Source organism: Notamacropus eugenii, chromosome 4 (genome assembly GCF_028372415.1).
Source record: "Notamacropus eugenii isolate mMacEug1 chromosome 4, mMacEug1.pri_v2, whole genome shotgun sequence".
In the NCBI taxonomy this organism is placed as follows: Eukaryota; Metazoa; Chordata; class Mammalia; order Diprotodontia; family Macropodidae; genus Notamacropus; species Notamacropus eugenii.
The window spans coordinates 436,839,733-436,854,114 of NC_092875.1; positions in this window are offsets into that span (position 1 = coordinate 436,839,733).

The following is a 14,382-nucleotide window of genomic DNA, read 5'->3' on the forward strand; positions in this document are numbered from 1 at the left end:
CCCTCTGGTACAAACTCTCCTAACCTCAGTCCTGGCCTATCGTGATAACTCTGTTATTAGTGTCCCCGCCCTCTCTGGTCCATCCTCCACCCAGCTGCCAAAGTGAACTGCTTAAAGCAAAGGTCTGACTTTGCCCCTCTTTTCTCATTAAATTCCAGTGACTCAAATAGCAAGCCAACTGTCTTGTATTTAAAGGCCCCTGTAACCTGCCCCTTCCTATCTTTCCAGTCTCCTCACATCTTCCTTCTTTCCACATATTCTGTGATCCAGCAGCACGGACTTTCTTACTGTTCCTCACATGTGTCATTCCATCTCCTAACGCCATGCTTTTCATGACTGTCCTCCATTCCTGTAGTATTCTCCCTCCCTGCCTCTGCCTCCTGGCTTCCCTGGCTTTCTTCAAGTCTCAGCTCAAATCCCATCTTCTGCCTTTTTTTGGTCCCCCTTAATGCTAGTGCCTTCCCTCTGAGATTGCCTCTCATTTACCCTGACTATATCTTGCATGTGCGTGGCATTTCCTTCCCCATTAGAATGTGAAATCCTCAAGAACGGGCACCATGTTTTTACCTTCCATTGTATCCCCAGCTCTTAGTGCAGTGTCTCACACATAGTGCGTGTGTGTGTGTGTGTGTGTGTGTGTGTGTGTGTTCGTCCTTCGTTGCCAAAGAAGACCATGCCATCAGAGAAATAATGACATGACTTGCACTTGACTTTGTTTTGAGTGAGGGAGGGCTGTGCAGGTCACCAGCCTCACTTCTCCTCCAGAGCCATCTGAATCCAGTGACCAGATATTCATCAGGATGACTGGAAATGACCCAGGATGAGAGAATTGGGGTTAAGTGGCTTGCCCAAGGTCACACAGCTAGTGAGTGTCAAGTGTCTGAGGTGAGATTTGAACTCAGGTCCTTCTGACTCTTGCACTGGTGCTCTATCCGCTGCACCACCTAGCTGCCCCATCTCATACATAGTGAGCACTTATTAAATGCTTGAGTGACTACATAAATGTTAATTATTGTTACTGAGGGCCTCTAGGTGGCATAGTGGATAGAGTGAAGAGCCAGGAGTGAGAAAGACTTATCTTCCTGACTTCAAATCTGGTCTCAGACACTTCCTAGCTATGTGACCCCGGGCAAGTCACTTAACTCTATTTGCTTAAATTTGTTATCTGTCAAATAAGTTAGAGAAGAAAATAGCAAACCACTCCAATATTTTTGCCAAGAAAACTGCAAATGGGGTCACAAAGAGTGGGACACAACTGAAAAATGACTGAATGACAGTGATTATTTATTGAATGCCCAGGACTGTTGCCATGCCAATACAAACAAATAAACTCCAATTTCCCACCAAAACCATCACTGAGAGCTCCAGTCCCTCCATTTATTGATCTTTTTGTTAATGTATTATTTTATCTCTGCACGTGGGCAGAGATAAGCTCCTCCAAACATCAGTAGAAATTGTTGCTTTCACTTTCTATAACTGGCTGAAAAAGGAATTGCAGGTGAGGACATCTTTTAGCCTGTATCCGATTCTTCTTCTTTTTGTAAATTCATTTTTATTTTCAGATCTGAAATCTCTCCCTCCTCACCCTCCCCTAGGAGGGTGATGATGAGGTTGAGAATTGAGGGAGATAGCATGTTCAGGATGATGAGATTTTCCTAATGAGGAAAAGTCAGAGAAGTCTCAACCAAAACAGTACAGCCGGGTGAGAAGTGAGGAGATGTTTCAAGCTGGGTTCTTTCCTTAGATGGAGATTTCTCAAAGCTAGGTTCCTAGCTTAGTTTTATTTATAGTGAGGAGACATTCTATACCAGAAAGTGGATTCTGTATGTGAACGGATCGCTAGGGCCAGCCTCACCTCAAGAGGAAAACTAGCATTATCAGAAAAATTCAAGTGACGCTAACCAAGCTGGCACTTGTATTTCTTTTTTGAAGAGGACAATGGAAGTTTTGCTACTTTGCAGATGGAAAACAAGATTCTTAACAGGCTCACCCCGACAAAACAGCAATATATAACAATACCATCTTCTTTTTTTTTTTTTTTTGCTTTTGGTAGAAGAGAAAGAGCCAGGTACTGGAAAGCAGACATCATTTTCCCCCTTTTCTGTCTCCAGCTGGAAAGAGAAAGAAAGTTTACCAAGATAAGGAGCATCACTTTTTGTGGTAGCAACACGCTGGAAACAAAGTTGGTGCCCATGGACTGGGAAAGAGCTGAACCAACTGCTATGCACAAATGTCATAGAATGTTATTATGCAGCAAGAAATGATGGAAGTGTGGTCTAGTGGCTAGAGCCAGCCTCTGAATCAGGAAGACCTAGGTTTGAGTCCTGCCTCTGACACGTGCTGGCTGTGTGACTTAGGGGCAGACCCCTCCCAGTAATCAAGGCAAAGATCAAGGATCTAAAGGATGCGAGAAAATTTAAGAAGAAACAGGATGAATTGGGTGATGACCAAGGCATAATGGGCAAACATATACAAGTGGAAAAGTGTGAAGCCCATATGAGACAAATTTGACTCCAAGAATAATCCAATGTGAGGATGTAGAGGGAGGAAATAGTGCGAGCTAGGCTGAAAAGGCAGAGGGATGGGTTGTAGCGATTTTGGTCATATGAATTGAATGCCAGGAAGCAGTTTGAACTTTATTTGGTAGTCAAGTGGGAAAATTTAAAGGATTTTGAGCAAAGAATAACATGACCAAATTTACATATAGGGAAGATAATCTGACAGATGTTTGAAGGATGGTAATTACATCCTCCTTTACTGCCTGCAACACAAAATACCCTCTGTTCTAGCCAGACAAATATCCTCACCATGCATGGCACACATCATGCCCATGCCATGTTCATGTTTTTCCCTCTCTATGGAATTGCCTCTTGATTTTTTTCCACCCATGCAGACTATCATCCTTGAGACTCATTTCTAATCCACCTTCATGTTGTAAAGTAGGTACATGTCCTTTCCTTACCTCAGCTCTTATCATCTGGACCATTTATTTCAACATTTAATTCCATTCTGTCTCATATTGACTGAAGATACTGATCCCAAACAATTGTTTTTTGGAAGACAAGCTGCTGTGTATGGAACCCTGTGATTCAAATTGGTTTGTACCAAGTGTGCCTAGGTGGACTAGTTATACCCCAAATTCCTTGCAACCAAATTTAAAAAGTCCTTTCTGGTATTTATATCAGAGGGAGTAGGTAGGTACAAATCCATGGACCAGGAAGTGGGCTGTGTCCGGGGTGAGACTCTAATGTATTCTGGTAGAAGAATCTCCTATAAAAAAAGTATATAGTATTTGAGAGACTACTAGAACTGAAAGAATCACAGAGAGACTTCAGAGATTTGAGGATTAGTGTATTGTAACATCTCATACATTGAATTGTAATACCCCAGTACCACACTCAGATTTTATTTATAGGTTTTTATTAATTCAGTTTTTAGTTTTCAACATTCACTTGCACAAGATTTTGAGTTCCAAATTTTCTCCCCATCTCTCTCCTCCCCCATCACATTCAGACGTTTAAAGCCTGTTTGGGTTCACCATCTCTTCATGAGGACTTGTATACCCTCAGTTTTCTTTGAAACTCTCCAGACAAGCCAGAACAACTCGCATAGCATCACAGAAACACCAAAAGATGTTTGTTTAAAACAGAACGCAATGTTTATGACAAGAAATATGAATCAAGGAGCAGACATTCTTGCCACCCATTTTCCCAACTGTTGTTGTGCAGTCATGTCAGTCGTGTCTGACTCTTCATGACCCCATTTGGGGTTTTCTTGGCAAAGATACTGGAATGTTTTGCCATTCCCTTCTCCAGCCCATTTTATAGACAAGGAACTGAGGCAAACAGGGTTAAGTGACTTGCTCAGAGTGACATAGTTAGTAAGTGTCTAAGACCAGATTTGAACTCATGAAGATGAGCATTCCTGACTTCAGGTCCAGCACTCCATCTGCTGTGCCAGTGAGGAGCCTTTTCCCAACGACGACCTTCTAAACTTTCCAGGAATTTATGCTATCTATTTCTTGACTTCGTTTCCCTCAATGGCTTATCAACTCTGCAGGGTGCACCCCTGAAACAAGATAAACAAGTTTGAGAGCCCCCTTTCTTTGTACATTTCTTATTCTATCTCAGTGTGCCTAAGCAACTTAGAGAAAGATAAAGGGATGTTAGCAACCTGCCCAGTGGTTAAACTCAGGAACCTCAAGATCTAAAGGGCATCATAGATCTCATTCAAAGAAGTGCTGACAACTTATAAGTGTGGAAGAGGATCCACAGTCAGGATGGGGGCTGCAGCCAATGCTGGAGAGAGGGGAAGAAGAAAAGCCTCCTATTATGAGTGGCAGGGTTTAGAAGCAATTGTTGGGCAGCTTACTATCTCTATGCCCATTCCCCTCCTCTCATCTGGTATTCCACTTGAATCTGCATATGTTTCTTTTAATACAGTTTGAACCAGTCTTCCAACAAGTATTCTGCAAACCCTCCCCTCTAGCAGTCTATATTGGAGTGGCATCATCACCACCACCACCACCACCACCACCATCATCACCATCATCACCATCATCATCATCGCCTGCCATGCTCCACACGGGTTTGTGGGAAATGTAGTTCCCAAAAAGAGCCTCTCCCCTACATCATATTTTTAAAGTAAAATTTATCATTTGTACAACATGATTTAAAGTCATCTCAGTATTATAATTTTTTCTTTATTTAATGAAAATCACACACACACACATATATATTGAGAGAGAGAGAGAAGCATGCATTTCTGTGGGGGAAGGTATTTGTACTTACTGTAAATAAATAATTTAAGCACTTTAACCTTTTTATATTTATGAGAGGGGACAATATTACTCCCTAGGAAATAGGTTCCATGTATTATTGAGTGCCCATGTACTCATTATGAAATGACTCTCTGGATCTGTATAGCCCAGGAAATATGAGACTGTTCTTAAGAAACTTTTCTCATACAAACATCACCATCTTGAACACTAATGGTTCTTGTAACAGTGAGACAGGAGGGATATGAGTTATGCACAATTTTAGATGCTCAAAACCTATTTGCTGATTTGAATTTAACACCTCTACTCAGTGAAAATACATAAAAAGGCAAATTTGGATGACCAGAGGAGGCCCAGTTAACTTGGGGCTTATGGGCCTCCTTCCTTCCTTCCTTCCTTCCTTCCTTCCTTCCTTCCTTCCTTCCTTCCTTCCTTCCTCCCTTCCTCCCTTCCTTGTCTTGCCTTGTCCTGTCCTATCCTGTCTTGTCTTGTCTAGTCTTTCCCAAAACCTTAAACCCACCTATATAGTGAACAACAATAGGTCCCTGCCCAAACTCCACTTAATGGCTCTTTTCTGGACCTTCCTGGCTTCAGTGATTATCAATGAAGGTTTTAAAGGGCAATTAAAGGCTTCTAAGGGTTTTTTCCTGGATGAAGCTATAGAAAGCACTTGAGAAAAAGGCAACATTGGAAGATTTGTCTCTCCCCAGTCAGTTCCAAGTCTCAGAGCTTCATCTAATCAGATGAGTCTAATAAATCAATTTCTGGATTTGTCTATTTCTAGTAAGCTGGCGCACCCAGGCTTTGCTTCTCTCCCCTTCTGGCTTCTCATCCTTGGTCAGCTCCTCAGCTCTGTCATCTTCTGTCTTTTGGTTTCTAACTTTGATACTTCCACTCGCCCTCTTGTCCTTAATGCTTTCTCTGTTTCCATGACTGCTTTCCCTTGGTTCTCCTACAGAATCAGAGTGCTCCTTCTCTTCCTCCTTTGCCAGATTTTTATCCACCCAGTGAGTCATACTCACTAATAGTGGGGATCTCCCAAGGTTCTGTCCTGTGTCCTCTTCTCATTCTGTGCTATCCTACTTGGTGATCTCATCAGCTCCCATGGTTTCAATGATTAACTCTGTCAATGGCCCTTAGATCTTCTTGTCTAGCCTTAAACTCACTTCCAGCCCCTTGTCTCTCATCTCCAACTACCTCTTAGACATCTTGAAGTGGATGCCCCAGATTCATCTTAAATTTGACTGTCTCTAAATTGCCCACAAAACCTTCCCCTCTTCATAACTTCCTTATTATTGCGAAGGGTACCGTTTCACAGGTAAACACACAGGTAACACCAACTACACCAGGTGTTATGTTAGACAGGAGGGCTATTAGCAAGTGTCCTAACACAGGTTTACTCTTGATCTGGGCAGACATGAAGATGGTAACAGAGACACCATAAGGGGTCAAATAAGCTTACTTAATTCTAGTCTGGTCCTCAAGAAGTTGCTGATAACAAGAGCATCAGCTCCTACAGCTTCTCTGATCACTCTTCTTGCACACAAGAATGGAATAGAAGCTACAACTTCTTCAAGTCCCTAAGGTTCAATGGGGGCTAGCTGAGGCAAGCACATGCATTCCTCTACGTGTTACCCAAATCCCCCGTTACTGACCAAACCCATGTGATTTATAAGGTAACAGATACACAAGGCATTTTGTCAACATTAAGCTCACAGTTTAACTTGAGCAATATTGCCATTCAGTGCAAGTATAGTAAATATTACATTAGATCATCCCCATATCTCACTGCACAGTCATAGTAAGAATTTCTTACAACCATGATCATGGGAATTATTATCTAATACCTGGGAACTAGAAATTTCCATGATCATGGAGCCTGGGAAACAAACTCTAAGAAAGAATAACAAAGATCCTCCTTACATACAGATACCATTATCCTCTCAGGTACCCAGACTCACAGAGGTAAGAGCAAGCAAAGTAGGATCTTTTACTGTTTTTGTTTTACTAAAAGTGCCTCTGAATAATGTGATCAAGGAGGATCTTTCCCACCCATCATCGGCCTGGGACGATTTGTAGGAAGGTCCATGCCTTTTGTTAATGAGACACTGATGCTCTCTGGCTCTAAAAAGTGTATAAAGATTCTGAGGTGTGGGTTTTATTTTGGGCCTTACTGGCTGGAAATGTTTGTGTGGTCAGAGGAGGACTCTGGGAAGCTGCTAAGGAGTCCTCCAGCTTTGAAAACCTAGATGTTGGTACTTCCCTCTCTAACTATGGTTGGACCTATCTGTTGCATTCAGGCACAGGAAGCCTTGTCTGTTGATCTTTGATTTCTCTATATTTTCTTTGAAGTTCAGGTTCTGACTCCTCTGAACTAGATGAACAATACGTGTGCTTGGTTAAAGTTGCCTTTCTTTTTATGAATGCAAATCTAAGAACCTGTGATAGCAGGACCCCCTGTGTATATTGGAGGGTTTACTATTACAACAACCTAGGTGTCATCCTTCATTCCTCACTCTCTCACCTCCCCCCATGTCCAATCAATTGCCAAGTCCTGTCATTTCTGCCTTCAAAACATCTCTAGTATATGCCCTCTTTTCTCCTCTGATACTGCCACAACCTTAATGCAAATCCTCTACTGCAATAGACAGTCTATTGCAATAATTTGCAGTTTGGTCTCCCAGCCTCAAATCTCTCCCTAATGTAACCCATCCTGTGCTCAGCTCTCAAATTGATCCTGCTAAAGTACAGATATGACTCTGTCACCCCAACCTACTCAATCAATCCAGTGACTTCCTATTGTCTCCAGAATCAAATATAAAATCCTCTTTTTCATTTAAAGCCCTTTATAACTATACCCCTTCCTACTTTTCTAGTCTAATTATACCTTATTCCCTTCCATATACTTTGCAATCCAATGACACTGGCCTCCATACTATTCTCTGTACATGATACTCAATGTCCCAGCTCTGGACATTTTCATTGACTGAACCCCAAGGCTGCAAATTTCTCCCTCAATATCTCTGTCCCCTGGCTTCCTTCAACACTTAAAATCCCACTTTCTACAAGAAGTCTTTCCCAGTGCTCCTTAATCTTAGTGCCTTGCTTCTGAGATTATCTCCAATTTATCCTTTATAAAGCTTGTTTGAAGATAGTTGTTTTCATGTTGTCTCCTCAATTAGATCAAGAGCTCCTGGAGAACAAGTACTGTCTTTTGCTTACATACAGGCACTTTTTGACTTGATGACATATATAGCTTATCCTCGGAGTTTCCCATCTTCTCATCTGCCTTCTCAAGCGGCTATCTTGCCTCAAATCAGGACCTTCTCAAGACTAGTGACCTGCCTTAGGATGAAAAACCTGAAATACACATTTCTGTCAGAGTTGACATCAGTAGTCAATATATGGTTTTCTTATGGTTCATAAACATTTTTTTTAAATCCGAGTTTCCCAGAAATTAACTTCCAACTCATAAAAATAATCATAAAGCTCAGCTACTAAACTAAACAATGAACATTATTGATCATATTTTCTCAGAACTCTTTGTGTCATTTCTAAGGCACTTTATCTGAGGAGCTGTTTTTCTCTGATATTTTCAGAACTCAAGCTGTTTTTTCCCATAAATGTCCTTCTTCTTTTATTACTTTTATTGAACAAAATGATCATATAAAAAAGAAGCAGAACCTCACAGTAGTCTTTAAAATTAAACATGCTTACATTTGTGTTCTCTCTCTTTTTTTCTCTCTCTCACACACACATGTACAGAAACACATAAACCTCCTTCTCTCTAACACCTAAACTTTCCATTTCTCTCTTAATTCTACAGTGATTTTGCTTGTTTAATTCTCTCTCCTCCTCACCAAACCTTCCCCCACCCTTCCAGACTATTGAAATCAGTGGGATCTCTCTGCTGTGGAATATACAAAGCCAGCCTTTGTCTTAGCCCACACATCTGTCTAACAGCTGATTTTACAAGATATGGGAAAGCCTAGACCTGCATACCGAAAAAGACTGTACATCCTAGCAACTCGGAAGTTGCCCCTCTCTGTTGTACTGGAGGAATTTTTAATGAATACAAATGAAATCTCCATAGAGAAGAGTCATTTGAGCAAGGCTTATATTGAAGGAAAAGGTTATCTCGGTCAATAAAGACATTTGAAGACCACAGATGAATCATTTGGGACCAGTTTGTTCACAATTGTTCTGCTTTCATTTTAAGTTATTTTGGTCACATCCAACCAAACAATGTTTCCTTAACAGAGGGAGAAAGGGTCTGTTTTACTTGCCCAATTTTCAGAAGATAAATTAAGACAGAAGAAATGATTACTGATTATTTTGTGTACTTTTACATCTTAAATCATGATTTCATGTCATGATTTCGCATCTTAAAATGTTTCCACTGACCTGGCCATAAAGCCTTTTCTTTCTAAGTGCTAATGAAGCTGCTGGCACCCTGAGAACATAGGTGAGCTCAGTGCCTCCTCTCTTCATCCCTGAGAGTTGAGATGTTAGGATGGTCCATTTTGCCTTGGTTTTGGTTTGGGATCGAGACTGCAATGCTCTGATCCAAGGAAAACTTCTAATAAAAACAATGGGGCGCTCCAATCTCATGATCACTGCCGTGGCCCCAGGATGCACAAAACTGAGAAGGAAGATTTATTTGATGGTGTGTGAGGTCCTTCATATTTAGGTTCATGTTTAACATCAAGAATCCGCGTTTCCTCTTGATTTTTATTTGCTTTCCATCCTATGTTCAAGTAAAATGAAGGAAAAAGTAAGACCAAAATCATAGATGAGAAAGAAAACAATATTCAATGGAACTTTGGCTACATAGGAATTCAGGAAGAAGTTCCTGATACCAAGGATTTTCAGACACTGGAATCATGGCAAAGATGATTCACACTTGGGATTTTATCATTTTAGGGAGACTCTTTGGCATTGTAACTTGTGTGTGTCTGGGAGTTGTCTTAGAGCACTGAGAGATTAAGTGGCCTACAGTCACACAGCCAATATCCCATTTCTTCACATAGGTATATGTTATCACATATTATACAAACATAAAAACATATATAAATATATACATGTTATAATTATATAATAAAGTAATAAAGTGATTATATATTATGTGAATATGATAGTATTAGTGTAGTGTTACATGAATAAACTTATCTGAAATAAGAATATATTAATATATCGTATTGTAATTAATATAATATAGAATTAGATATAATAATAGTATGATAATAAATAATTATAAGTATATAGTAATATAATATAAACTTATCTAAAATAAGCATATATTAATACAATATAATATCTAAAATAAGTATATGCAAATACATGTAATATATATATTCATGTGCATGGTGTCTCCAAAATCTTAGTGCAGTTTTAAAGCTATTAAAGCTTATTTTATATATATACATATATATGTATAATGCACTCATGTATTATATATGCACATACACATACACATTCATTTGAAGAGGGCATCAGATCGGGAGGCCTCCGGACTGAGTTCTTTCTGTACCTCTGTCACCTTGCTGTGTGACTTGGAGCAAATCAGCTTCTCTGGGTCTCAGTTTCATCACGTGTACAATAAGGAGGCTGGATTAGGTGATTTCTAGAAGGTCCCTTCCTACTTTAATTTCTGTTGCTCTTAGATGTGAAAGGTGGACTTCTAACAGACAGAAAAGTTCCATAGATTGTTTTCAGTAAAACCAGTATGGAGACTGGTTGTTGCCCCTGGTCTTTTAAAACACTGCAGAATCTTGTAGGCTTTGATTTCAATTGATTTGTCCTTATAAGAGCATTATATTTCTGATTCATAGTCAGTTTGGAGTTAATTATGACCTTTCACCCTGCCCTATGCCAGAATCAAGAGAAACTAGTTACAGATTAACTATAACGCCGAAAATAATGTTCTTTGATAAAAATCCTAGGAAAGGACTGAATTATGAACAAATAAAATATTTCATAAACCCCTCTTGCTTACTGGTGAGAAACTGGTGAGAAATCAAGGACAATCACAGATTCATTTCCAAAGACTTATAGAAGTCTGGGCTTTGTCCTTCATCTGTGAAAAATTCTAATTCTTTAATTCAAAGTTACCTTTAACCAATTAATGTTTTCCTGAAATTAGTTTATGCTGTTAAATATATCATAATTCACATTGTTTTCAATGAACTAAACAGTCTAATCTTACAGACTTTGTTTAAATGCAAAATCATTTTGATTGACTTCAGTTTAAACATACACACACACACACACACACACACACACGCACGCACACATGCGCTCACACCCCTTTTCCACCAAATGTCCTTATCTATCTATAGAGTTATAGATTTAGGAAACTGGACGATACCTGAGACAGCATCTAGCATGGTATGATGAAAACCAGTAAAACAGTAGTTTTGTTGTGATAAAATACTGAAGAGGAGAGCAAGCCATCAACCAAAGCAATGAGGTTGACCTGGCAGGACCAGCTCCTGAAGAAACATTTGTGAAACTACAAACTCTTTATAGTTATAGATTCTTCTTCTATGTTTCTTCCTCTCTTTAACGATCCATCCCAGAATTTTCCCAGAAATCAGTCAATCTCACTGGCCTATAATTTGCAAGTGCTGTTCTCTTCCTTTTTTTTCAGAATTGGGACATTTGCCTTCTCCAGTCTTTTGGTATCTTTTCTGCTTTCCATGATCTTTCAAATGTCAATGACCAGTAACATCTACCACTTCTTTCAGTACATGAAGATGTTATTCATCTATATCAGATCATTTGAATTCATTAAGGACAGCTAGATGCCTTCTTACTTTGGGTATCAAGTCCCTGTTAGTCACTTTGGTTCTGTCATCTCCTTTCAAAAGTCAATCCCCTTGGCAGAGAAAAAGAAACAAAAAAGTATCGAACAACTGCCTCCTCTTTGTGGTCAGTTATCATCATACCATCCAGCCCAGTCTAACCCTTTCATGAGCTTTAAAAAAAAAAAGTTTTTTTTCTTAGCTTCCCTATGCAGCTTCACCTTATTCTGAGTTTTAGCACTTCTGACACTATTTTCAGGACTGTGCCATGTTTATACTCAACTTTTGTTAGCAGACCTTGTTCCATCTTATGTACATTCCTTTTAAAATCTTAATTTGGTTAGTAAATTCCCCATGTATCCATAATGGATCTCATCAGAAAAATCTCATTATTTCTCTATTTGTGTTTGCTGACTTCTCCTATTGTATTTTATTCTATAATAGAATTTCTTATTGGTTGCTCCAATTTTTGGGATGGTTAAATTATAAATAAAGCAAGTCTAGATATTATTTTAGAGAGCAGCTAGGTAACACAGTAGAAAGAGTATGGGGCATCGAATCAGGAAAACACAAGTTCAAATCCAGTCCCAGATACTCAGTGTGACCCTTGGCAAGTCACTTAACTGTTTGCCTCAGTTTCCTCACTTGTAAAATGAGCTAGAGAAGGAAATGGCAAACCATTCCAGTATCTTTGCCAAGAAAACCCCAAATTGGGTTATGAAAAGTTGGACATGACTGAAATAATTGAACAACACCAAGAAGTTATTAGCTACTCTGCATATGAAAGACAGAGAGCCAGCAGACATCTGAATTACTGAAGTCCCCCTTCATTACTATATCACGCTTCTGTATCAGGCTTGTGATCTGTTTCACAAGCTCTTTATTTATAGTGTACTTCATTAACAAAATTATTTCTGCTTCCCCTCCATCCACCTTTACCTAAATACTTCTCATCATGCTTCTTGACTCTGGTTCCTGGATTTCTCCACATGAGCATACCTTCCTAATGCACAATGCTGCCCTACACTATCCCCTTTTACTTATACTGTCCCTGCCAAGTATACTCATCCAGAGCCTCGGTCTCAGTCAAGGGTTTCATTCCACCAAGCCTCAGTGATAGCTTGAAGGTTTGATTGGCTTTCTTGTGTTATAATGGACCTCTAGCTCTTGTACGTTGTATAGACTTTGGGCATTTATATGTTGACATTTCAGGCAGTGAAGTTACCACTATTTCCTTTCTTGGATTTTATGTCTTATCAACTTCTGAGTATCTCAACTACTATTTTCTTCCCTTTTTAATAACTTCTCCATAGTATAAAGCCCAGGGTGCATTTAAGCATCCTTATCCTTCCCCTTCAGTCTAGAGCCCTTATAATCTGACAACAGCATTCCTACTAGCCTTTGGTAGGCATACTCCATCTCTGGACAGTAAGCAATGATCCCTTTACTTAATCATAGTCTAGAAGTCTTCCTTCCATTTTTCCCACCTTTTTAGTCAGCTGTTCACTTTCTAAATTAATTTTTCTCTTCTTTATCCTTTGCTTTCCCCGAACATCAATGATGAAACCACAATCTCTGCCTTGATGGCCTCCAATTTCTTGCCCATGACTTCACGATCTTTCACAATACTTTTTGACTTCTTTCAGATATGTTCTATGTCAAAGTGATTATCTATAGTAACTGTTGCTGTTTCCCTCCCAGCCTGATAGCTTTATTTTTATCTGCCTCATTAAAGGGGCCATCCCCTGGCTATTCTTAAAAGGCCTCTTCAATGAATGGGCATTACCTCATCCTGAGTGAGTAACTGAATAGACCTTGGCCTAAAGAGGCCAAGGTCCCCCAGTGCATCCTGGGTCATCTCCAGTCATCCTGATGAATATCTGGTCACTGCATTCAGACAGCTCTGGAGGAGAAGTGAGGCTGGTGATCTGCACAGTCCTCCCTCACTCAAAACAAAGTCAAGTGCAAGTCATTTCATCATTTCTCCAATGGCATGATCTTCGGCAACGAAGGACAAACACAGCAACAAATGTGGCCACGTAAATCATCAGCAGTGGATAGCTATCATCTGTTTTGACAGTTCTTGGGAGCTTTTCTGTTAAGTCTTAGGTACATCCTCCAGGGAGCCACCACCTCTCCTTTTGTTGTTACAGGTTGACAAACAGCTCCTTGAGCATAAAAATCTTCTCTTCTTCCTCCAGGCTTCAATAGATGATCTCTTACCTGACAACTTGGGTATCTCTACTATATCCTTCTTTGGAGGAAAAGTGTCTTTTTCCTTCTCAGAGCATCCAGGTTCATCATCTTTAGGAAGAGTCTCAAATCCTATTTTAAGCTCCAGCTGTCCATTTCCTTCCCTTTCTTCTTTGGTATAACACTTTTCCACTCTCCAACATCTTTACAAGTGTCAAATTTCCCCTGCTCCATCTTTTTTTTTTTTTTCCCTTTAAAGCTTTACTTTTGATTCTTTAAGGGACACATCATTCTCCCTAACAGCCTGGGATGTGGAGAGGCAATCTCAAGTCCCTTCACTTTCTCCTCCAGGAGGAAAATTGACTGACACTTAGAACACAAATAACAGTCATTGAGCTATGGTGGAAATACAAACATCACAAACTTGATGAGTATCACTGAACAATTTCTTCTTCCCTTGATCTTGGTCGAGACTTTCAATCTTGATTTTTAGAATTACTTGTGTGTGTTTACAACCCTACCCCAAACACTTGGTTAAAACTTTTATAGCCAATTATCATAGCTTATAAGGTAAACACTTCAATTTGCTTTTCTTAGTCTCAATAGCAA